The sequence below is a fragment of the Varroa destructor genome, unplaced genomic scaffold (genome assembly GCF_002443255.2).
Source record: "Varroa destructor unplaced genomic scaffold, Vdes_3.0 BEIS01000004.1, whole genome shotgun sequence".
In the NCBI taxonomy this organism is placed as follows: Eukaryota; Metazoa; Arthropoda; class Arachnida; order Mesostigmata; family Varroidae; genus Varroa; species Varroa destructor.
In genome coordinates this window covers 42,952,975-42,979,108 of record NW_019211457.1, presented here as the reverse complement: position 1 = coordinate 42,979,108, position 26,134 = coordinate 42,952,975, and the positions used below count along the sequence as shown (strand labels likewise).

General features: G+C 43.7%; 1 protein-coding gene across 3 annotated transcripts in view; it reads right to left on the bottom strand.

The window, feature by feature from the left end:
* The window catches only part of Trim9 (E3 ubiquitin-protein ligase Trim9), a 58,423-nt gene that overhangs the window by 17,697 nt on the left and 14,592 nt on the right, over nucleotides 1-26,134 (bottom strand). The window lies entirely within an intron of this gene.

The following is a 26,134-nucleotide window of genomic DNA, read 5'->3' as shown; positions in this document are numbered from 1 at the left end:
GGCTTATTATTATTATTATTATTATCTATCGTAGCTTATCTAGTGTACGTTTGTCCGTCAACAACAAGGTCAGTGTTTTCAAAGACTCGGAAACAAAGCCTATACAAGACGAAATGTTGATTCCGAGTCGTTATAAGGATAGGCCGGCTCGATCAGTTTGATCAAGGAGGCGATCAATTCATTAATAGATATATAGCGTATTAAAGCTAGTCTAATTGTCATACTATTTATTCAGATATGTTTTACTGTTATATATTAGAGTATCCGAGTTTCTTTGTAAATAATGTCGCCCATACTGCTGCTAGATTTTTAGAACTGTCTACTAGAGCTACTAATACCAAAGCAAAGACGTGTATGCGAGTTAAAAATTTTTGTGATTTCTATTTAGTCATGTGCCGACTCGGCAGTCGATTGTAAAAACAACAAAGGGTAAGAGGTTAGGTAGTAAGCGGAGTCAACAAAGGCTCGACTTCCCTCTAACGTCGAGAAATGATCTAAGGCGTTTGCTTCTAGATACACAATCCATATTCAATTTATAACGAGGGAAAAGCAAATCCGTGTGAACCTTTTACTTGGGCTTGGAAAGGCTTTTTAGATTCAGCCTATTTCTTCATCCCTCCCCTATGTTTTGTTCTTCTATCTTTAGCACCGCTCTCCCGTTCTAATATAATAATATATCATCCGGTGCAGGGATTTTCTGCCACGACACAATATATACAAGGTAATTATCTTCGTAGTCATGGCAGTCTGAAACCAAAATAGTGAATGCCCATCGAGAAAAGGGGCCTTTGAACAACAGACTGTTTTTGCAGCAAAGCGAGTCTTTTCCTCATTTTTTTAACGGGAGATCGTAAACTCCAACAAGCGCTATAAACTTCTAACATCAAACTCCTAACCCTAGTTTTTTTGTCTCGTCGGCTACTTCTATATATTTCTATTTCTAACATGAACGCGCTTGATTCTACTGATATCGCAACCGTTTACAGCTTGTATCAGTATCGTATGGTATTTGTTAGCTAATAACAAAATAGTGACAGGATACTCATAATTTTGGTTGGGAAGACAACGAAAAGAAGGGGAGAGGAATAAAGCGTCGCTTATTATCCAGTAGTTAGCCTTCATGTAACGTTAAAATTCATAACGGGACGTCTTCGGAAAAGCCGCTACATAAAAATAAACGGTTTAAAGAATTACTATGTTAGGGAGATGTATGCCTATATACGATAAGTGTACGCTTAGACTAAGCAACAGGATCAAAGTGCAATCATGTACCCTTTACAATTGATAGTAAACAATTGGTTCGTCTAATAATAACGCAACACAAGCATCAACTGTGCCAATCACATGTATCCAATGTTTTTGAGTAAAGTTCTGATTTTGATATGCCCATAGGGACTAAGGGAATTGAAGACACACGATACATATATCTTTGTCTCTATCAATTCTGCAACATTTAGATACATAAATCACAATGATGATTTCATAATAGCCAACTATCGGGCACGTGCACCCCTCGTACGCACACGCAGATTCATGGAAATTCACTAGCCGACTGCTCTTGCTTTTTTACTGTCCTGGTTCTCAATTCAGGATTCCCCGTTAGGACACTTTCTACAGAGGAAGCCCTGAAGTGGTACTGCAGACAAACCGATCTAGATACGAAGCGAGTAAGCAGGCAAAATGATATATTGCAATCGTTTTCTTCAGCTTCGACTCATCCTCCTTCACCCCCTCACTTTTCAGGGGTCCGCGGATCTCCGTCTATCGACTACTATTTCCTACCATATTTCTACTTTTGTTCCATCACCAACTCGTTTTCTGTGTATATCCACCGCCACCATTGGGATTGGTGGTGAAGCGCGAAGGTGTGGGATGTGATATAAAAAGCGAAAATTGGCACAATTCACCATTCGCTTCCTAGTCATACTCGGATCGCTGGTAGAGACCAAAGACGGAGATCACTGACAATGAGTGAAATGGGTAAAAACGAGGAAACTGTAAGAAGCGATTCAGCTTCGAACTTCAGTCCCGTCGTCTTTCCTGTTTCCGTATATTCCCGCTAGCTCGTCGGATGAGAAATGGGGTCGTTTCGTTGAGGCTTTACTTTTGTGGCTTCATGTCTAAAGTGTCGACGCGGTATACCGGCTTCGATAAAGAGAAAAAAAAGTATAAAGATATGAGGAAGTTCTCGATGATCTGGGGGGTGGCCCTAAGGGTAAATCGTAGGAGTGGCAAATCCTGACTGCTCAATAAAAACCTTGCGTGAATAAAACAGCTCTCCCTCCTTAAAAGACCACCATTGCGTCTATAGCTGCAGGTGCAAAGACCTGTCGATACATAGCTACTAGTTGTTTTAGACGAATGCGGAAACTAAATACGTAAAAATGTATTCATGTCGGAGTACAATGATTTATCCAAAGCTCGTACCCAGAAACGACTACGGTGGCTGTCATTGGCTCTACAAGGCTACTATGAACTTAAACCATTTGACGAATAAACGAGTTAGGAAAAGGGAAGGTAAAAGTAGGAAAAGGTTATTTTTTAATGCCCAGACGATCTGGCCTTACGAAACGAAATTATATACGGTATAGGGGGCAACATGAATGTCCCTCATTTGTCCGTCTCTTCTTCTTTCTTTAGCCCAATTCCCTATGCTTATGCTCTGCCAAAAAAACTCCATCAGTCACACACCCACAAACACTCTCACATTCACACACACGTCCATCAAGCGTCTATCGAAAACAATGCAGCCATCCTGATTTTTTTTAGAGGCGAAGAGCTGGTCAGAAGAGGACAAATTAAAAAACAAATAGAATAACTGATTGACGCAGCAAAGCTCCGAGTAGACCCGATGTGTGCTGCAGAAGTAGCTGCTCCCGTACGCTAGCAGCAGTGAATGTAGGGAATCGGATCGTGAAAATCCATGCTATTTCCCTACGCTACAACATTCGTTAACTCACGTAGTAGTGTGCGGTAGAGTACTGAATCGCAGGCATGAGAAATTGAAACTTCAATGGTAATAGAGGCCAGCGGCACTGTAACAAAGAGAATTAGTGCCTAAAGGAAAATGGATCATAGTTCGACTCGTTATAGTTCTCTTGCTAAATTAAGTAAAAATAGATACAAACGTCTGAGCACCAGTGCTGCAGGTTTCTCTTGCAATTACACACTTCAGCCTAGAAGAACGCTTGGATATTTTTTTTTTCGATACGCATTAAAAATGTCAGCGTTTTTATATCAAAAATATAGAAAACAATGTATGGTTTATCCTTTAGCGTTCCCATCGTTGATGGCCGTTAACCCGGTGCAGATGTTAACCCTATTAATAATTTTCTCCATACTAAAATGTCATGGTTTCGGCATTGCTAACAAGCTAATTTCTTATGGAAATTCGGCCTTCAATAAAGATTCCCCTCTCCTACGAAATACCCATAGTCTTGGGACAGACTACGTAGTCTGCAGTGTCTATTTTTAAACAAATTATTTTTCCGAGATCTAGCAGTGAGTACCTGAATTGCTCCATCGAGTCCCAGTTAGAAATCCTAGCTGTGCTTTGTGAAGCGGCCTCTAACGTATGAAATTCGCGAGTTCTGAAGCAGTTTAAGACTACGCTGAGCAAGTCAATCGGTTTCTCCGGGACACATAAAAGAAAAAAAAAAAACAGTCGAATACTACTTCAATTTACTGCCATTAGCAGCGCACCCGTAGCCGTTATATTAACGTTTAGTTTATCGTTCGTGTAGAGCATTCGAATTAGTCACAGTCGTCATTACTTATTTGAGTTAGCTCTTTTTCCTCCCTAAAACATGTTTCTAGTTTGGCTTTAGCTTTCGATAGCTACAGGTCAAATTTAAACTACTTGTGGTATTGTTTAGCTGTTTTTCCCCTAACACAAAAACTCCGTTTACGTTTAAAAAAACGTAAACGTTTGGCCTTTCACAATAGACGCCAGGTTTTTGTCTTAAGTCACATCCGAACCTGCAACTTTTCGTCTACAATCGCTAAAATGTAAGACATATTTCAGTAATATTACGTCTTTCGTGAAGTATTGAACCTTTCCACAAAGCCAATGGTAGCCTTTCGAAAAAAGCACAACCACTCATATCGCATGAATAATCTAAGACTAAAAGTAGACTAAATTACTGCTACACTTTAAATGCAGCTGCGTTGTTGGAGGATGTGTATGTTTTCGGCTGATAGATCATCTTTAATCTATCACACATCGTTTAATCTAGCAAATTTTATTAGTTCTATATCGCTGGGTTCTGTCTACTACGTCGCTTTTGTCTCGTTCCCACCCGACGTCAAGCTGAAACGAATCATCAACCCCCATCCGAGTTTATTCCTCTCCATCTTAACAACGGACTGCTATGTGACCCAGTACTGTTGCCAAACGGACTACGTGGTATTTGTCGACCCAACAAAACGCGTTTGCGTTGGCTCGCCGCTTCGGTGATTGTTGCCGTTCATATCGGTTTAGGATGATCACCCATATGTTCCTGCTAGTTCTTGTAGAGGAATCATTACTCGGTCATCAAATAACCTTTTTTCATCGTTCTGCGTTGGCCCGCACTCCAGAGTTTGTCCTTATGTTCATCTCGTACGTGAGACGGGCACTGAGAATGCGAATAGGATACCGATGCATCGGTGTGGCACGGATATCATTGACAGAATGTACGTGTTTTTGGAGATGTCAAAACGAAGTGCACAAGATGGCAAGTGGGCCGTCAATGCAAAGTCTTTATTTACTAAAACTTCAACTTGAAATGATGATAGTAGTTCAGATATACCGATCACGGTGACGGAGATGACGACCCGAGTCAAAGTTTGTCGTCCAAATAGGTCAACATTGGAGGCATATGTTGTTGCCTCGGTAATATCTAAAAGCGTTATCTCCTTACAGGTTCGTAACTACGGAGAGCGTACTTCACCTGCTATCGCTGACTAGCAATGATAATTTGACATTATTCCCACTAATGCCTCAGTGAGAAAGCAAATAAAACTTAGAGGGCTGTTGATTAGCTCAAATCTAGACTTATGTTTGTTTACTTCTCGCCCTTGAGATATTTGGCAGTAATAGGCTCTGCTGTATGATCACGTCCAGTTCAGCAGGACAGTCCTGACGCTACAACATGTACTATTACGGTGCACATCTTTTCAAAGTGTCCTTACGCGTAAGCTAGTCGATCAAAGCCCTGTTGTTCGCTGTTTAGATACCCCAAAGACGACGATAGCCGCACAGTCGACGGATAAGCCGTTCTGGCAGCAACGGTTACGGAATTACGTACCGACGCACAGAATGGCGCCGCTGTTTGGCTATGTCAAGTTAAAAATCGGTCACGTCGTTAGTTATCGGCGGTCGCAGACAGACTGTCATTTCAGGCAAGCGCCTGTTGTTTGAGCGTCGAGATACCGAGCGCTGTTCTAATCATGCGATGACATTCGCACGCGTCATGGAAAGGGAACGTCACGGCTACAAGTAAATTATGTCTATTTAGCCCTCCGCTGCTGCTGGGCACAGACCGTGTTGTCATCGCACGTGTCTAGCGGGTTTCAGTTGCACAATGACAGTCGGTGACTCTAGCAGGGGACGCAGCCATATTGGAAGTTTGGCGTTTCAGTTGTCATGCAGCTCGGGAAATACACGCGAAATTTGCTCATCAGATCGTTATCTGTTGCGGTCTAGTTCGCTAGCGATGCGCTAACCACTACGTGAGGCATCTTTGTTCAATGGAGATAAAGAGTGCGACACATATTTCCTACAACTCACTCTGCGAAGTCTTGTAGTTTCGTTAAATTTGTTTTAATAAGTTACTCACTAGTCGCTAGATGCTCCATTGAGTAATTCAGTTTAATGGGAAATCAGACGAATAAGCAACACAGTGATGGAGTATCGCTTCCAAAGGAGCCAAACATAATATATACAGATGTGGAGTTTTCTGATACATGGCTTCGGCGTCGTTGTTTGTTTAAACATACATATAGGATGAGAAAGCTCCTAGTTAGCAGCGCGATAGGCTCGATAACAGAACCACCGTTGTCGTAGTTTAGCCTCGATCAGACCAACGGAGCGGGCGTCGTTCGTACTTCTTCGACAAGTCGATCACTCGCATGTCTGTCTCGTTTGAAGAATTCGCAGCTGCGGCGTCCGTGCAGCAGTTCAAGTATGGCCGACTCGACTATTATCTTCCATCTGACCGTTTCTTCTCTTTTGTCCTTTTGTCTATAACATTAGATTCTGCAAAGCGTGATCTTTCATAGGGACATGTTAGGGTAGCAGTAAATGCGATCTACAAACATTTAGAGGCATATCGCTACGCTCCAACTGAACAAAGAGTCTAGGCTGGAGTAACGAAACTTCTTTAGGTGACAAACCTGCCACGGCTATTTTTACGATCAAGAAAATCCGTGAAAAAGTAAGACAAATCAAAACAACAATTGCTTGGACCTCACGCGCCTGTGAAAAGCTACGATTTCAATATGTTAGTTCGACCCAAATGAAGGTTCGGAATTAAGAAACAGACGACCGAAAGGGAGTTTGTACGGCTCAGCATTTTACATTGTGTTATTACGGTTAGAGCAGGCTATATTCGCGGAAGACCTTCTGTTATTATTATTATTATCTGTACTGATCGGTAGCAATAACTGGCGTACTAGCACACAGAGCAATGTGAAACGAATATATAACGGCCATAGCATAGAACAGGGACTGAATCACTAAGCGGTAGCGTCCAGTCATGCAATATTGATCGGATAGTCGACAGGCACGCCAATGACTTAGCACTTCACAGGGTTAGTAGCAGTTAGCGCGAATCGTCTGCTGAACGGTTAGCATATCGAGCTAAGAATATAGGCAAACAGGCACAGACTAAAGCTGCTATGGTTAACTCGGACGCCGATGATCTATCTGATCAGAGAGATCGACAGCCAACGTTGTCGATTTGCTCAGGCCAAATCCGAATGTCGCACGCGTTCCGTTCGCTGCGTGCAATCGAAGCACCAACATAACGTTAGTGATCTCCATCTTGGTCACATCCCAGCGCTCGTTCTTTCTCTATAGTTAGAGGTACTCACAGCGTATTGAATTATATGTGTCCTAGACATATCTGAAGTTTGATTACTCGCCGATCTATTCGAAGTAGATGGAATTAGCCTAAAAATATGCTAGGAATAAATATAAACATTAAACCTAATAAGAATATTATTATTATTACTATGGTTCTCGTTGCAATTGACTGTTGATGAGGAGTTCAATGCTACGTCTGGCGACCGGCTTGTGTTCCTAATGCCAATCACGGCCACTTACTAATTATCTAATTTTACGCTTGTACAAACGGATATACCCATCATTAAAAAACATATCACCCATGTTTAAGCGTACAAGAGGTACACTTTCCCAGAGAGTAACAGGATCGGTTCTAAAAAAAGGCCAATTGAAATTAAGCATGTTATTATGGAAAGCGGTTAGGCAATACTTCTTTGTCCTATGTCTAACTGTCATTTCTGATTGTAATAAAACCTACTAAGGAATCTACAATCTACCTGCCACAGTCTTAGCAATCTTGATTATGCTCTTTCAGCTTGGTATGGCAGGCAACGGTCACCGATTCTTACAAACGTTCCTAGACAAGTTTAAGCCGGGTACGCGAAGAGAAAAAACCTCTGTGCATATTAATCTAATTTCATCGTGCCGACGCTTTTTATATTATTTATTTTATCTAGAGTAGGGGGCATTTAAGCGGGCGAGGTCTCATATGGTCACTGAGGGACCCATCACTCGCGCTAATCAGGACGATATTGGCGCTAAAAACCTGGGAGCTGTCTTGACAGGCGGTAGTTGATATACACCAATTCATTCACGTGTTCATAGCCGTCACTTTGTTGGCGCGCTCCTATTTCCCTGTTCTGACGCTCAAATCAACTGTTATTATGGGTTGTAAGGCATGTATATATTTCATCACCACTCCATCGTATTGTACATAATAATTCTAGCTATGGTGGGCATCTACCGAGGATCTACTCCAGTGGTTCTGTCTTACTGTCGAACTTACCATACCTCTTTGCCAACCTGTTAAAGTAAGTAGAACTGCTCAGACGATTTGATTCACAGCATTTCTACGGAACTAGCGTCCTTCCTACCGTTTAACTCAACTTCCATGAACGTCTACTTGCATAGCAAGTTATTATAATGGAGCACGAAAAGTTTTCTTCGAAATTTTCCCCCGGGACCTGCATAAGGCAGTAGGAAAGGATTATAGTTAACTTTTCGCTGTACGACGGAACCACAGTACGCTACACTGACCAAGCTGATTTCTACAGCTTAGCTTTGTCAATGCATCGAAGTTTTGCCGTACTGACCAAATTAACGCTATATCATATAAGATACGCACGTAAACGAATGTTCCAAACTGGTTCCAAAAGTAAATTGTGCTATATTATCCGTCGCTGAGCAGAGCTGAGCGACCAATTCATTGTATTTTTTTTTTTATTTGTAATTTAATTGGAAAATAACGTCTCAATTTTTGGGCAATGGAACCCAGAAGGGAAATGAGCACTAGAGCTTATAGGATTAATTGTAGCCGCAGTCATAACGTAACAAGCCATTCTACGAACAAGAGCACTGGCTGGATAATTAACCTAGCAAATCAAGAGAGCTAATTTAGAGAGCGCCTAGATTTAACGTATGTCTGCAGTTTTTTTTTACCTATCCGATAGGACCGCGTAGTATTCGAATATGTTTATGCATTCAGAACAACACTGGCCCAGCAACAGAGTTGAAATTTTTGAGGTTGTCTTGCATATAGTACGGTCGTATGATCATGACATCACTAGGACCGTCCAATGGACTTTATTTTTGCAGTACTTTCTCTGTATAGAGATGACCATCTCTTAATAGACACTCACGTGTACATTGATATCTCAGTGCTGACACCATTAATGCCCCCTGTTTAGCTCCAATCGATTCCCCAGACGGTCCAATTGCTTGTAACCGTGCTTGTTGCCTTCCTACATTTCTAATTCTCTTCTCCCTGCTCCGCCCCACTGATCTTTATAGGCAGATGAATTAGAAACTGGCAACGACTGAAGGCTTCCATTCAAAGAAAAACCCACAACCAAATAAATAATAGAATACAAATCAGAACGTTGACAGGCGCCAATAACGCTGGTGGTAGTAAATAATAGCTGCGCCACTATTAATATTATACATTATTGTGGTTGGCGCCTATTGTTAGTTTATGTTTTATTTATATTCGATTTTGTTACGCACCTCGAAAGTCGACGCCAGTAATCCCAGGGGGACCTGCTAACTGGCATGTGCAAACTGTTGAATTGGGGCAAGCCAAAAAGGGGCTGTGGTTTGTTCGGAGAAACCGACGGGGGCAAACGGAAAAATAGAGATATAACGGATTGAATTTCGTTCAGAAAACGAAAAACAGCTACTCGAGTGTCTTTATCCAACTAAATATAACTGTTCAGTGGTGATGTGTTGTTGTTGTTGTCGCAAAAGCTAACACAAATAAGAAGCGTTGAAAGGCAGTGTTGTTTGGCCGCCATCTGTTCCGCATCTTCGACAAATGGAGTTTGTATCGCATATTCTTGTATGGTTAAGCTATCCGTAAAAAATAACGATCTAGCCTTTCCTCTATTTTGGTCGTAGCTTTCCTCGCGCTGAGATTTAGGGTTTTATGTAGAGCTTTCATTATTTCATTGATGCGATGATGACAGCTCAGGATTAAACAGCAGAGCACAGAGCCCAGGAAAATAAATAGAAAACGTAGAAGTACCAGTGGCTTCTCTTCTAGTCACTTGCTTGCGCAAGAATCAGTGAAAAACGCTAAACAAGCTAAATATTTCTACTACCGATAGAAGAAAGCGTGCAGGCATACAGCGACGGAGCTTTATGTAAGCGCCGGCTTTATGATGATGTCTGGCTTTCGAACCATGCACCCCCAAGTGTCCTGCCTCTCGTTATCTGAACCAGCGGGCAAGCATATTTACTTTCAACCTTCTTCTATAGAACAGGGATTGACATCTACGTTACGTTTCTCGAGGAGAGTTCATGCCGCATACATTTGTCAAGAACTTCCACAGCCACAGTTCACTCAAATGAAGTGTCTACATTTCTTAAAAAACAACTGGAGAACGAAGGGGTTATTGAAGTTTCTACTCGAGAAAATACGTGACCAGAAGGGACGGTATTTCGCCATAAGCTGTGCCGTGTGATACCATGCTCGCTAAAAAAAAGTGCGGAAGGAAAGCATACCAACTAGCCCGAGGCGGGTGTTTGATGAGGCGCCACCAGCACCCCTAACATTGGCAAGCTACGACGTCGCTGAAATGGCTGTCCGATATTTCTAGTATGTAATATGGTGCAGCAATCTCCTCTATCTGTAAGCATGCTAAGGATATTATATGGTTCTGTTAGAGAAGTAGAGCTGAGCGCTTGAGTGACAAGCAATTTTATGAAGCTCCTCCTTGTACACTTGTTTAATAAGACATGGACCCCGCCTAAACTCATCCCCACGCTGGCAGGACAGGTCCGCCGACACGCCGGTTCAAGCACTGGCCTGTTTTCCCGTGCCCAAAAAAAAGAGAGTTTTTGCGAAGCGGCGTGGAGCACCAATTGAAAGCTTCTTCGGCAGTCTGCCTGCAGTGGGTAGAGAAAGGCAATGCGAGTGGAAACGACTGATCCTAACTCACTAGAGTAAGCTGACGAATAACTAAATCTGCCAGCGGTCTTCTAGTGGAGTGAAGAAAGATAGAGCACCTTTTGCTTTTTCGATGCCACACGGCGACAAACGCTTCATAAAAATTTAACGCTGCCAGACGAAACCTATATATACGATGCATTAGTTGGCAAAATATAAAGAAAAAAGCATGTTGCTCGTGGCCTTCCCGTTCTTATTACTTCTTGATATTGCAGGTTATAAAAGAACGCGTTTTTTTTTTTACTTGCGAATACATGCGCCGTGAACGTGGTACACGCAGTACCTACTGTTACATGTGCGTACGTGCAGGACTGGTACGGAGAGAATCAACGCTATCAGTACCGTGCACGTGCGTTCTGTCTGCGCTGTGCAAAAGCGCCAGATATAGTAGTGTCTTCAGATAACATAACGAAAAGATTAATGTGCAATGCATAGTTGTTAGCTGCATGTCAGATGGGATTGATCGTTATTACTGTATCCCCATGCCAGTTCTATGTATTCGACGGTTCGGCTGAGCCATCAGTCAGCCGTCTCTTCTCGGTAACAGGTACTTTTACGTATAACAATGTTAGCCCACTTAACAAGCGTACTACTGGCCATATTCGTAGCTGATAGGGGAATTAATCATTGTTGACTGTTCCCACTGCCACTATAGTAATAAGAGCTTGGACGACAGAATTCCCCGTGCCATTAAGGATAATCACACCGATACGGTAGGATGGCACCCAGCATCCTAGGAGCGCCGTGGAACAGTGCGAAAAGGGGTCTTAGGGGCAAACCAGATCAAGATCAGGAACCTGACAACAGTGATATACAGAGGTTAGAGAGCCTCATTAATTAAGCAACTTGGACTTCTGTTAGGAAAAATATTTTTCATTTTCTCCTGTTGGTGCCGGCGTACAAACGAAGCAGGAAACGGATGCTAACTGAAAGCAAGCTCACTCAGTCTCTAGTACTAAGCTTCAAGACAGAAGTGCGAATACTATGTATAAAGAACATTTATTTGTCAGCTGCTAACGTAGATATCAAAGACCCCAGCCAAGTTGAAATGGATATTTACTGGCTATTCGGTGGTCTGCAGATAGAACCACCGTGAAATCAAGGGTCAATATGCTAAAGCAGTGCAACGCCTTTCCAAATAAACGTAGCCAATTCATGGGATGTACTAGTTCGATGCAGAGGCTCGCAGGGATCACGGAAAAAATAAAATTCTTTTAGTTGTAGAACATGGCTAGGGCATCGATCAGATTTGGTAATAGAATAGCTGATGCGTGTACGAGCCAAATGCGCGTGAGCGGATTAGAAGGCCGCTTATGGTAGCTAAGAATAGGGAATAACTAGCTAAAGGTTGGAATTCTGGAGCAGGATGTGTTCGCCAAAGGTTTCTGTGGGGTCTCAAAAAAAACTAGTGAAAACAATGAGCTAATTTGATCTAGTCACTAAAACAACAGAATATGTAGTATAATACCGTACAATAAGCTTGCCAAAGAAGTTGCAATAATTTTTTAAAAATATACGTTTGAACGCGACGTATCGGTTTTCAACCGCGCTAATGACTATACATAATGTCATATAAGTAGAGAGAATACACGATCTACACGTCCTTTGACGACGGAGTAGCGTCAAAAAAATGCTGTCTATTCTCTCTTGGTATTAGGATTTAGATTTCACCGTGTGACCTAACTTGGCCAAAAGACGACCTTCACTTCTAAAGACAAACACCCGATGTATGCCCTACCTGCAAACGCTCGAAAGCGCCGTTTTGTATCTGGCGTATTCTCAATTTGGTCTATTTTAGCTCTAGATCACGCTCATGCGAACTTAGCTAATATCGTAACCACATGTGACCTCCATGTCCGAATCATATCCTGAGGCCATTCGAAAATTTCAATATTTTTCCTGCAAAATTCAAAACATGTATAAAAAAAAACACTAACCATTGCTCATTGCGTCCATTGTGACCGAATCTCGGTAATCGTTTCCAAGATCAAGGCACGTAGCCGTTATGCCTAAATGAACACAGATAGGCATTGTATCAACTTTTTGCAGGCTATGCACCGACGTTCTTAGGCAAAACTCTTTTAGAATATTATTATTTTTTCGGCGCAACAAGAACTAGATTGGCTAATGAAGCTTAGTTAAAAGGGGACTGGATTCTAGCTTATAACGATTTCATGGGTAAAGGACTATCTCTAATCAGAAATGGTACATGACTGATAAAGTGATAAATATCACTTATTGCAGTATTTCGAGAATTTCTTGCCCCCTTCTTTCCTAATACTACTCATTCCTACGTACATAACGATTGCGTTTAGGAACTTCTTTTGATTACCTCATCTGCACCGACTTCCGCTGACTTACGTGTAGCCATCTATGGGCGCCGACAGCTCGGACATCTGCCCCGATGCAAGAAGCAAATCGTCGTGGCGATTACTTGTATTGGGTGCTTATCTCTGCTTTTGCCGTAGTTGTGTCCTTTTTGCCGGTTATACATTGAGACCTGCAAATTCGACGACTTACTTGCTTGAGCTCGGGATCAGAATTGGTGGCGGTAGTGATCCGAATAAGACTTTTTAACTCGAGCAGCACCTAATCCTAGCTCAGCTTTGTGTGCGACGTACCCGCCCACTTCTTCCCACGTCCTACTCGCAGGCTATGACAGTTCGATACGTACTGCCGTTGATCTCAGTACACCTAACGGCTGCTGTATCTTCGCAGTCAGAGACATCCAGCAGGCTGGTTAACAACACCGCGATGGAAAAGTCTGTTCATTAGTTGCGAATGCCGCCTTCGCCGTCATTGACAATAGTTGCAACAACAACAACGGCTTCCACATTGTATCCCAAGTATTCGGGCGGCCACCCTACTCTTAGCAGCGGATCTGTGTTTTGCGGATTCTTTTCGCCCCTTCGCCCGTATGACCGCCTGTCCGCCTACCAACGTCCACAGCGGCGAAAACGAAGTCAGAGTCTTTACTGTCAGCTCCGCCCTTAGCACGGCCTGTCATGGTTGCGCCAGTGTGGCCTGCAAAACTCTGCTGGACCGGTAGATCAGCAGGCAGCTCGATCCAAAGAGGGACCCGTTGGTTACTTTACCCCTAGATAAGTTCGGGGCCCACCCGAAGCAAACACTGCATCCTAAACAGGCCTAGTCAGACTCCTATGGCCACAGCGCTGCTTATCCTGAAACTCCGTTAGTTATATTACTCGTAAAACCGATGGTCGTCGCTCACTTCGCTAGAGAAGCGTTCTATCTCCACAGGTCCCTACTGCTGCGGCCACAGGCACCAAGTACGTAGGTTTCCGTCGACCGTGATTGCTGCACGCCGAAACACGTTTTTGCGCTCACGAACTGCCTACTACTGAGGCCACCAAAGGGGCCAGTCGCCTCCACAGCTTCACCGCCATTTTGCTGTCTACTAGCATTCCGCTCCATGGTGCTGTCCACATTTTCTCATCTAAATACGGTGTCCATACGCCGTCAACTCATACAATCTTCCCTCCGATCGGTACCCCCCTTAGGTCTTTGTAACACCACAGCCATCGACGCTACTTACCTACCTTCTTTGTGTGCCCACCTGGTACCAGGTCACACTGCTGGGCCCCATTTCATGTTTCCATCGCGTGAAGCCCATGTAAATGCATGTGGCATTGTCGTCCCCGTGCAACGGTAATCGCGTGCAAACACAGACTTCACTACAAGGGCAATCGTTTTAGCAGACCTCTACGGATATCTGGACCTACCCGAGAATAGGAGGACACAGGGCCACCACATATTGTTCGTTCACTCTCTATTTCAACCTTGTTCTTCATGGCAGGATGCCCCGAGGGCTTTTCTATCGAAACTCCCAGCGTGTGTTCGGTTCCTGCTATGTTCAGCGTCAGATCGTTCGTTTGCTCGCCCACTCATTCGTCTGTTTGAGCCCTTTCGCAAAACCCTACCTGAAATTACGATGGTATGGACTCGTGCGTTGGCGTCTATCAGCCGAATGGACGATGCGTTTGCTCCAGAGCACAGGGCACTACGTAGGACGCAGCGCATCTGTTCGCGTCCCGTCGAGCTCGCTTCCCTCCCCTGTTCTCTCTAAAGCCTCTTCTCCCCTCCCAAACACAAGGCCTCCCTATGCCCCTGCCCTCTGCCTAATGAAAACATATATCACCTCCCACGGCCGGGGTCACGTGTTCACGTCTATCCCCTTGGTTCTTGGCAGGTTGGTTGTTGCTATCAAGACTTACGGTAATTTTAGACTATGCCGCCGTTGAGCTATCAATCCAACGGGACCTTTTGAGTGGTGAGTATACGCAGATCGGCTCAGCTCGTGGAATAAATCATCATTCCAGATCAGTTCGCATTCAACGCGTCTCCTCCATCATGGGACATTACCTCCTACAATACATCGTGTAGTCGTAACACACTTATCAATTATACAACATCTTACACATTTGGTTATATATCAATTGCAAATTCTGTGTAGAACGTGACTGAGAAGTAGAGAGAGGAAAACCTATTTGACAAAACTAGTCTCTATGTGGATACATAATCACAGACATCTGTGTATACATGTTACGGTTCGCTGTAATAGTACAATACATATTGAGTAAAATAAATTGTAATGGAGATGTGAACGCATGACCGGGGCGGTTACGAAGCAAATTCTGTATTACTAGAAGTTTTGGCGTAATCGAATTCAGAGTTCATTGATAGTGTGTATTGGTAGGATGCGCAATCATAGTAGCCATAACGCTATTGGCCTTGATAATAGGCCGTGAAGAATAATCAGCGTACTGAACAAAACTGCTGCATGAATCACAATGTCAAGGACGGATCCTACAAAGAATCGTCATTTCGGCTGACGTAACATCGGCCGAGCTGCAATGCAACCCGTACGACGGAAACGATTTTACAAAGGCTTCTTTACATCAAAATCAGTCCAAATTGGATTTTATCCACTGTTACTAATACAATGACTAAAGAGTTACCACGTCATTCTGTGCCCGACCTAACCTCTATTAGCAGTATAAGAATAACTGTAATATTCGCTCTTCCGTCATTTCTCATTTACTGAACCTTCCAATATCAATTTCAGACTGCGGATTATTCTTTCTTCGTATCGCCTTTTGCAAAACAAAATATGCTACAATATCCTTGACAGGCTTATGACTTCAACTTAATCTTAAACCTGTACAAGTTAGTGTCTGTGTATTTGGCCCTGTATCGCTCACAGTGTTCTATCGAACCTTGTTGTTTCCAATATGCAACACAATATTAACGTATTTATTGATTTTCTCCTTTGCTACACCATGGGCACGCTTGCGCGACTGTCTGATCGAAAGCACGGTTGGCACCGTGAAAGCTAGTTTCTGAAATTTCGAGGTCACGGACCTAAAACGGACAATGGATCAGCGCCGAATTACCGAAGTCGAGGACGATCCACATTTCGCGCTGTCTCGCTTGTCCAAAAACCATGTCCATATATGATGTCTCCATATCGAGCCGTATACATACAGGCTTGTAAAGGTTTGCTCGCCGGCTTCTGCCCAGTAGAATCTCTGACACTAAAGTTAGCTGCTATTAAGCTCAGTCGAAGCCCAGCTTGGCTGTAAGTGTATTGAATTGCCTACGAGTGACTGCGCGGAAGGCGTATTCAGCATCTCGACACGTTCTCTTGCTATGCTGTGTGAGGCCTGTGCCCGAAGTAGACAAAGGTGGGCTGCGACAGGAAGCCTGCTGCGATCAGCATCAGCAGCGTTGTGCCTAACCCTCTACTCAACAGGACCAAGCCGTAACAGTAGCGGCAATCGCTATCTCTCCCGCTGTTGTTGTCCGCTAGCGACAACGAACGGGTGAAAGGCTAGTACGCAAGTGGCTGCAACGGTATCCGCCCGCCCGCCCGCCCGCCCGCCAGCGTATCAGCCAAAGAGGCGGTGACGACGTACTTAACGTCAATTAGATACAAGGCAGTGCCACTATATTCAGCAGGGAGCGTCCTCACTGGTGGCCGCTGGTGGTGATCGGCTTGCTAGAGTAGCTTGCAGTACCGTTAGTATCAACGGCAGCGACGCGGGGCTTACAGCGCTGAAACTGAATGGCGTCTCACCAATCCTGGGCGCCTAAATGGACGAATCAGGAGAAGGGCGGGCGAAAGACCAGAGAAAGGCAGGCAGGATAAGTGCATACACGCGGTAGGCTGAAGATGGACAATGGGTTACGGCCTTTTTGTCCTAGGTTGTTCTCGATTAAAGGGCTGATGTTATGATAGAAAGGAAGGGGATCATGACCATCACGGCCCGATAGACCCTTACTGAAGGCTGTCGATGAGAGAGCACACAGTGTTCGCTCTACTGAGCGGCAACGGACAATAATGGGGACTACCACTGCGACCACGAAGAACTAGCCATGCGCTGTCCTGCTTTTCCGTGAAGCCATTATATGATTTAATGTTCGGCCAGAGGCAGGCGCCGTGACGCCTACTTCACATTAACACTGGCCGTCCACAATGCTACGTACGAACGGATTAGTCTTCATAAACGGCACGTTCGGGACGAGGTCTATTGTTGCAGGTTTATTGTTATTGTAGTAGTGACGGGATTCGACTTGTCGGTCAGTACACGATAAAGAATATACAGAGAAGCAAAGAGAAACAACTTGTAACGGAACTGAGCGTTCGTCTATGGCGTGGAATCAACTTGTTCATGTATGGACACGTCGGTAGCTATACTTATCGGTCGATTTGAGGTTGCTACCGATACACAGGTTTTCAATTAACATGTAAGGAAAAAGAAAATAGCTTGAAAGACAATAACAGGTCAGAGAGGACGGCGACTTATGGCACTGATGTCATTTTATATATATAAAATGACATCAGTGCCATATATATATGTTTGTACATATATATATATATATATATATATATATGTTTGTAGAAGTCTTGAGTTTGATTTGAAGACGTGCTTGATATGTAAAAAAAAAAATTGGTGTTACCAGAGGCAATAACACTAGCATCACGCTTACCTGGGTAAGATTATATGTTTTGGTGAAAAGTACTTCTACATCATCTTCGAATCTTTGTGTCTTACGAGACCTAAGGGGCGCCCGGATAGACAAACGGAACTCTTATTGCGTAGTTAACTTATCGAGATAGCTTGTCTTAAATTATCCTTACGCCTATCCAACTTCTATCCATTGGACATTTTCTAATATTCGCTTCAGGATCCCGTAATGCTGGAGTTATAACGTGTTCGCCTACAAAAATTAGTGAGCGTGTCATGGTCTATGTTCGAAAGCGGGTAGACATATTTTGCCAGCAACCATATGAAGCAACGCTTAACAGCGGTACCAGACAAAAAAAAAAAAGATTTGCTCTGGTTTTACCTATTCGTAAAGATGTCGTCTGCATGTCGCTGCATCTAACTGTTTTCAACTGGCATAGGAGCTTTTTATCTCTTCAACCCATCGGGGCGAATAAAATGGAGCGTACGACAAAAAAAGTACAACCAAAACGCAGAGGCTGTACGATTCCACACGGCGGTCCATCCTGGAAGTGTTTGTTTCCATTTCAATGCGTCACCCTGATACAGTCGCGTTTCATGGAGCGCAATGCATAGGAGAACAGCAAACGGAAATCCGAACACGTTATGCGCCACCTCAGGCGCGTTTAAGATTCGAATCCAACATGAAGCTGCTCAGAGGTGCGTGTAACGCTAAGAGTACCGCCTTCGTTCAAAATCCTGATGGTAGAATAAAGTTTTGTGCGGTACGAAGAATGGTTTTTCATTGATCATACAAGCGCAGTCGGCGGAAAACGAGAATGTACTTTTTGGGTGTCTTCTAGTATGCCGATACAAAACGATAGAAGTTCCGCTGACATATAACACAAAAAATATATTTGAATTGGATCCTTGGTGGATTTATTACGGAAGTAGACGACAAGTATATGTAAAGTAGTTGAATCATCTTATATCTTAGTTTTACGATATTTTTATTAAATGTTGTATTTCCTTTCTCTACCATAGTTTCGAAATGTGGAAAATGAAAAAGGTTACTTCTGCATCGGCAGCATGACGCTACAAAAGTGGAAACGCAGGACCATTTTCAACGGTATCATATAATTATCAAATAATTTAGCTGACCACTCAATCCAATACACTGATTATCAGAATGTAGCAGCTGTAAATGAAATAGTCATTTTAGACACTTTCTAGTATCATAAAGCACGCTCATTGTCGTCTCATACGCTCGTAAGAGTAGGATATAAGGTACACTTTATCTAGCCTCATCGGATGGATATTCCCTAGGGGTCGTTACATACATTTTATAAACACTTCCTCCGTAGAGGTGTTGCCCCAGGGAGGTGCGAGGAAACAACACACTTCCCCTAGTTTCGACACAACGTCTCTATACACATACGCCGATTTCGATAGGTGAGATGTCGGTCCTTCTGCGATCGACCCATGATGTTCGATCCCCTTTCTGAGCTACAATCGCCACCGACTCTGGAACCTCTTTACCGTACACCTAAGCTGCGAAGCTCACCTCAGCTTCCCCGCTGGAGCTTCCACCTCAACATCCGCCCAACCCATCGACATCGCACATATCCCCTGTATTGTACCCTTGTTCTATGCAACCTTACCACCCCCAAGTTCTGTCGTCTTTGCCCGATCTTTGGCCAGCGCGACGACGATCAGCTGAGTCACCATCAGCGACACGCTCAAACTCCACACATCTGCCTTTGCTGCCAGACTCGGATCGGTGGCGCAGCACATTGCTTGTCCTATATCGGTGATGGCGAAAGCAGCGGCGGTGCAATTGAGATTTATTTGCTCCGCCTACTTTGCTACTCTTGTGGTACTCTTAGCCTTCCTTGCCTTAGGTTCCCACTAACCTAGATAGGCTCTAACAGTGTCTGCTTGTAAGATTCCCTTGCAAGATACCGCAAGCTAACCAGCACCTGGGTATGCTCGATACCATGGCAAAACCTTGCGTTGCCAGGTAGGGCATGCCCAGCATTGAAGTAGGGCAAGATAAAGAACGCTAGCTACACGGGCAAATTACCTAAGAACTAGTTTCGACTTATCACAGCCAAAGTACTTACAGCTTCTCGGCCTCAAAACAGTTCTCCTACATAGAATTTGACAGGACAGACACTAGATGTGGGAGAGGGAATTATCAGTTTTGCTCTTTTACTTTGATCTGCATCAATATCCGATGGCTGGACTGATGGAAGGCAAGATATGTCACCTCAAGCTAAAACTCTTTCCTACCTGTACGGCTTCGCTTCGTTTCCTCACCATCTTCTATAAAACACTCCGACTAAATATTTACCCCTGGAGGGAATAGAAGAAAGGGCTTTTGGACAAACAGGGCAGACATTAGACTCAGAACACAAGGGGAGAACAGCTATGAAGGCTTTTTCGTTTACTGGCATTGCTACTTTTGTAATCCTGCTGTAGACAGCACTGAATTAGTTCCCACGTCGGAGACCAGAGAGAATCAGGGATTCAGTTTTCGTCCTGTTGATTCACCTGGTAATAACGGTAGACAGCTACTCTGATTCATAAGCATGGTAGAACGAACATAAGCCATTTAAAATTGAGGATTACTATCAGAGAACGTGTTAACGGTCAGTAGTGGAGTAGGAAGAAAGTGCTTGGTTATGTTGGAGTGATTGCGTGAAAATATATGCAATTGCGTAGAATCAACCTATATTCCGGGTACATAAAATCAACTGAGGTAAACTCTGTCTTTTGAACTAATCCTGTTCTGTATCGATGCAGCGCAAAGGACACAAAAATCCCATACGATACAATGTGAATCGCATTTGTTACGCAGAACGCAAGGTAAAGAACTTCTAAAGAAACAATCTTTCCGGTGTACACTAGAGACCCTCTGTTGCTTCCCCGGCTTTCACTATTTCTTTGTCACTTTGTTTCCACTGAAAAATCCGTTGTAGGGTCATCAATCGCACCTGGTAGAGAGACCGCCTTCGAAACTTTCCGTCCGCCCGCTGGCCAGCCGGTTCTATACAACAGACGAGGAACGATTTTTATCTCGTTCTTGCCTTTCGTGTGATTATATCTTTATACGCGTCAATGAATCGACGTGATGAACGCCACTATGAACGTCAATACGAAGAAACTGGCAAGAACCGCGGTAAATAGTTCTTCACTTATTCCGACCCCAGTTATCCGCTAATAATTACCAGACGCATCAAATGTGCCCAATACTCACTGCTACTCACTGGATTCGAATGTGAGATTAAAAGCTCTTCTTTCTCAAAAATTAGACCTAATGGACGTGCATTACGAACTGCATGCAGGATCCAAACAGCCAGCGGCAATGTTAATATACAAAGGTCTGTTCATTGATGTAAACAAAAGCAATAAAGGAGATCTCCAGAAGACTTCCCCCTGTTTCATTCCTGCAGCTTTCTTCAGTTCTACAAAGCGAGTTCCCCACTCTACAGCTAATCCAATGCGAGTCATATGCTGGAACAGACATTGCTATAGCTATATATTTATATACACGGAGCAGCTAGGCTAGTCGATATTCTAAGGCCTACCGGCGGTATTGACGCAACGAGAAGAGTTCAACGGAAGGGAGCGCGCAATCGCTAGGATTGAACATACTAGCCGATGCTAACTCCCCTAGAGTTCCTATGTATTGTGTCAGCCGTCACCAACGGCATCAAGAGACACATCCAGACACCATCTGGCATCCCCAGCCAGCCCCACGAAGCTGATGCTCTCGCCGTGACTGGCACTGACAGCCGTAGTACTAGTAACTGTGACTCGAGCGAGTCGCACTTACAAACGCATAGATGCCGGGGTGAACATAGAAATAGGCAAACAGCAGTTCGTGAGCAGTAGTGTTTGTGGGTGACGAGATTCGACCGTGAAGTCTCGTGCTTCAATATCTCATGGTCAACTGTGGCCGAAGTTCTTGCTGATGTGCGATGGCGATTCGACACAGCGACAAGGGAAACAACAGTCGCATAGACCATGATGATTCTGCTTCGTTGGAAGATTGGGTAGATTCTGTTACAGCTCGAAGTTCATGTGCGTTTCAAAGGTATACTACTGAGTCAGCCACAGGTAAGATAGCCGTGCTCCACCAGAAGCCACTGATAACCTGCCATATTCTGAATAGGTCGCTCAATGGGATCTGTTGAATCAGCCCCAGCTGAAGGCGCCAAAATACACCAATAAAACATTATATGAATCTTTTTTTTTGAATCAGTGGCAAGCCATTTCAGCAACAAAGCGCGACGTCTCAATTGCCGCCTCGGACACTGTTACGTTCAGGCTGATGCGTTTCTTCAGTATCCCAAAAGCAAAACATTTCGGATGTTGAATAGGCACCTCTGTGGCAATTCAATTAGCTACAGGCGAACAGTCCCATGGATACACATACGCGCACCTCCAAACGAAAAAGCGACATACGCTAACTGGGAGCCTTTCCATGTGAATGAGGCTTACGGACACATTTTATGGATCCTCTTAAGAGCGGTAACAATTCACTTGTTCATTCAGCTAGTACCTGCTGTGCGTGGTATACATTAGCATGGCAAATAACACACCTCAGAATTACCGACAGTTAAAATAAATGGATAAAAAGGATCTGTCCACAGAGTAAGCTAGCGTAGTAAACAGCTACAGCTTAGAATTATACGCTAGTAGAAGCCGTCGTAGTAATCATAAAGGCGCCACTCGACCTGCCGCTCGGCTTACGTCAGCTTGGGCGAGGCAACACGGATGCACAACGTCAGGTTGCCTGCGGTTCCACAAAAAAGTGGTTTTACACCTTAGGACCACTTATACCTTTATTTAGGTCTCAATAAGCGACGATGACCAAGTGAACGACTCTGTGATGGACCAGACATCTACAGCGGCCGATTCCCTGGACCAGAAAATGTGCAGTCGATCGAGATGGTCAGCGACCATGTACAGTCAACACTAGACGAACAGAACATCTTTATGAAGCCGACCAGTGTGGCTACGTTATACAATGACTTTTCTAAATCCGCAATGACCCTCTCAATTCTACAGCGGACGTAAGTTAATTTGCTTAAAGTGCATAAGAACCAAAAAAAAAGACAGGTCAGGAAGTATTCGTATGCATTATGTATGCTTGACGGATGTATGCGGATACGATAACTAGAGTTTGGACTTCAATGAAGTTTTGATGTTAAAACATCCGTGAGATCTATCTAAATTCTAAACAAAGCCGTCAATTTTACGTTGAATTGTTTTGAGTTTGTAGTGTTTTATGATTGGTTGAAATAAGAAGAGCATTCGATAATGGTTCTATGTAGTATAAAAACAATTATAAAGATTGCCAGCATCTTGAGCATTTTGCAGATAAATAAAAAAGCTCGTAACGACATCGACACCCATTTGGCATTTCTTCACGATTACGCTTATTAATATCAGATTGATTGTCTGCTAGAGGCTCCAATGTATCAAAGCAACGCTTCTAATAGTGAGTGGTAACCGCTTTTGGGTTTAGCTCGGCTCTAGGCTAATTCAGTTCTGTTATCTAAACTCAAACGAGGGACATCAGATACGGCGACTTAAATCCTTAAAAAGTCAATATCCGGAAAAGAAAAGACACTCAATATGTATCGAACTCTGAAGACTTATTTCAAAGCTGGTACTAGAACCTCGTAGAGATTTTAGTAGAGCTAACAAATGAGTTCTATTACGGCTTATATTTTATTACTAATTAATAGAAATTGTTATGAGGATCTGTATTAAATGTGTATGTGCGGATTTTCGCCAAAAAAATTGTTTCTTTTGAGTGGGACTAACTTCATTGATCCGAACTCGTGTTTCCTATTGCATGAGAAAGGTGAATGTTCTAATCAGGAAAATTTATTTTACTGCACAAAATCAGACTAGCCGCGTATGTATTGCAAAGGACAGATTTTTTCCTTCAAGTTGATTATTGCCTAAGTGCAGACGTCTACTCGCTTTCTGCAGCGATCACTGATGTTTGATGCAACATTAGATTTCTATCCCTTGCAGAGTTACATGCTGATGGACGTATCGGTCCACTAGAAACTATATCAAAGGGACAAAATGTGGCTAATATCTTTGGTGACAGTGTGAGCAAATACAAGCACCGATACAGTTCTTTCCGGACATGTTTCCATAATAGGAAGGTTAATGATTGACCCTAACTTGAACATTGTTCGTTCTTATCGCGTTCTCACATCTCGTTTTTATTCTCGTAAATTTCCAATAGCAGTTGTATGATTAGTAGCTTTGTTAGTCCAACCTATAGCCAAAAGTCGAATACCGCCCTAACATCCCTTGACGAAGCAGCAGCACCACGATCGACCAATAATAATTCCAATTGGATATCCTACCAACGTACCTCGTCCATCGCCTGACCACCCCACCATCCTCTGCAGTGACCTGACGTGATTTCGTGCCGTATTCCGTTTATCATTATCATCATCATCATCGGTTTTTGCTGTCGGTAGGGTATTAGCACCATCATCGCCTGTGATGTCGTATACTCACCGTCCGTGCGCGAAATATGCGAAAAAACGAAAAAGATCCCGCTTCGTATGGAACGGTCCTTGTCCATTGTCATTAGATGATTTTCGGAATCGAGTGGTGATGCGAAGGATATACTCAAAAAGGAGCTAACAACGGCTGCACCTCTTTACCGCGTCTCGAGCATTCTCTTCGGGGCGGACCGTTGGCAGCAGGATGAGAAAAAAATCTTTGCGCCAGACACCAGCTCTAAATAAGAACACTGGCCACGCAGACGAAACTGGGTTCATCCAAGAAGGAATTTGCCGCCGTTGCTACCGCCCGCTAAACAGCGGATAAGCCGATCATGCGTTTGCCAGCAGCCATGCGTGTGAACCCATAGCGGTTTGGCTGTGCGATTGGAGCATCCTTTCAAATCTTGCCACCGAAGCAGTGTCCGTACATTAGGTGGGCGACGGCTAACAAAAAAACAGCAATAAGATGAAGAATGGACAACAGAGATCAAAGTAAAAGTCAGTTATCTTTGATTCAAGTCTGCCCGAGCCTTTCAACTGAAACTTCTTCTGTCAGTTCGCTCCGGCATATGTTAGGCTATAGTAGAAAAGGCACAGGGCGGATAGAATGGCCGTGATGCTTCTTGAACGAGGCCTGAACGGCGACGGTGAGGTTTTGAACAATTTGAAGAATACGCATTGCATCATGAGAGATACTTCTTTTCTCTGCAGTCATTGTGGGTAGGGCTTGGCGAGTGATGGTGCTCGACGCTATGGTTATCGCTTATCTTATCAATCGTTGAGTCACTTTTCGCAATAGACGGAGTTTCGTTACTTGGCTAGGAAATACACGGATAAGTCGTTTGGCTGGTAGTACTCAGTCAACAACTTATGAGTGATTTCAGAGGAAACTGTTGGATTTTGTAATATTTATGCCGCTATCCAGCTGTGTTGGAAATTCTAAATCTGTCAATCTGCTTTCACCTACGAGAATGTAACGATCTGAGTTACTGTGGGATACATCAAATGTATTACCATTTTCATATCCTCAACGGAGAAAACCAGTGCATCCGCGTATTTTTCATAATCATTACATTTTGCCCAATGCTGTATTTTGCCTTACTAGATGCCTGTATTAGTGCTCTTGTAAATTTAACTTGCACAAAATCTAAATGCAACAGTAAAAATTGCGTCCAATGAAACTATCAAAAAATTATCAATACGTGATAGCGGTACCATCAGAGTAAGTATCTTCGCTCTAGCTTCGCAGTTGTTACCGGCTGTTCGTTCGGTAGCTGAAGAGCGATAGGCGAAAACTAGCGGTTCAAAATCGAGCCGTGCGAGTAGCATGGTTTCTCCCATGATGTACAATTTTCCTAAATCGTCGCCAGCCGTCGGAAGCTGCCAACCTGTTCAGCGCGTTCCAAACTTAATTCGCACATCTTTCCGCTATCAAGCCGCCTGATCAAGCCCTTCACAGTATCTCAGTGTTTTCTGTTGGATAATTTTCTGCTTTATCGCTATGGTTCGTCCACTGCTACCATTTTCCCAAGTCAGTGGAGCCTGATAACGTTTGCAACGTCAACGCCGCCCCAGTTTTCGGGTCATCTCTTCCATCCGCCAACGGTTTCGTCTCAGAAACACTTCACGGCTTCTTCGGCTACTGGAAAATTTGCGCCTATAGAACCGACTGCTGGTCTTCAGTTGGTGCGATAAAACGTCAAAGGACTGCATCGACGTCGCCTTTTCGACGTCATGTGACGTGACCACGTCAAGCGTACTCTCTACATGTTTGGCACAGCATCATGTCATTAGAGAACCTAAGTTGTTTCGCAGCACGAGTGAGCAAAGGGTCGCGAAGTATTGTTGAGATATGAGAAAAAGACGAAAAAGATATCAACGCTTCGACGCATTTCAGCTTCCGCGGGGATGA